Genomic DNA, 788 nt, shown 5'->3' with positions numbered 1-788 from the left:
TTACGGGTTCCTAACTGCCCACCCCTGTACTGCCTTTGCAGCTCACTCCGCAAAATAAGTTTGCGGGCACTCTATCGCATTATAGATAGGTACCGAGCTTCTTAGCTTATATTTATTATCATACTTAAGCTTAATTTGTGTGCACATTACTAAATTGATAATGAAATCCTTAACTTTTATTTTAATCCCATTCAACCTTGAAATCAGTAGGGATATCATCAGTTGTGTAAATACAATATTCTGTGAACACCTGATATTAATCGTAAATTCTCCGTAAAAAATATACCGTAAATGTTAGAGGTGTATTGATTGTATATTTTTTATTCTCGTTTATATTTCTTTCATTCCTCACTGGGCTATTTTCCCTGTTGGAGCCCTTGGACATATAGCATATCCTTCTTTTCCATTTAGGGTTATAGCTTAGCTTATAGTAATAATAATAATGATGATAAAATGCAGGTAATCTCACCATATCGCTTTATATATCTCCACCCTGACTTGTACTATTATTTTCTTAATCTTTAATATATATATTTAATGATTCATCCATAGAATCTGATTCATCTATAGAATATGATTCATCCATAGAATCTGAATCATCTGAATTTAATTCATAAATTAAACAAAATCGAAAGATAATGGAATTATCATTGGCGAGAAGGGCGTCCGTAACATAAATGGTCTCTTCACCGACAATCTCACAATTTTCCCCATATCTCATTTTCTTCCCCACGCTTATTTATACTATCTTTTACCATATTTTCTTCATTTTCCATATATTTTAATAT

This window comes from Palaemon carinicauda, chromosome 20, assembly GCF_036898095.1.
Source record: "Palaemon carinicauda isolate YSFRI2023 chromosome 20, ASM3689809v2, whole genome shotgun sequence".
Classification (NCBI taxonomy): domain Eukaryota; kingdom Metazoa; phylum Arthropoda; class Malacostraca; order Decapoda; family Palaemonidae; genus Palaemon; species Palaemon carinicauda.
This window is presented reverse-complemented; position numbering follows the sequence as displayed.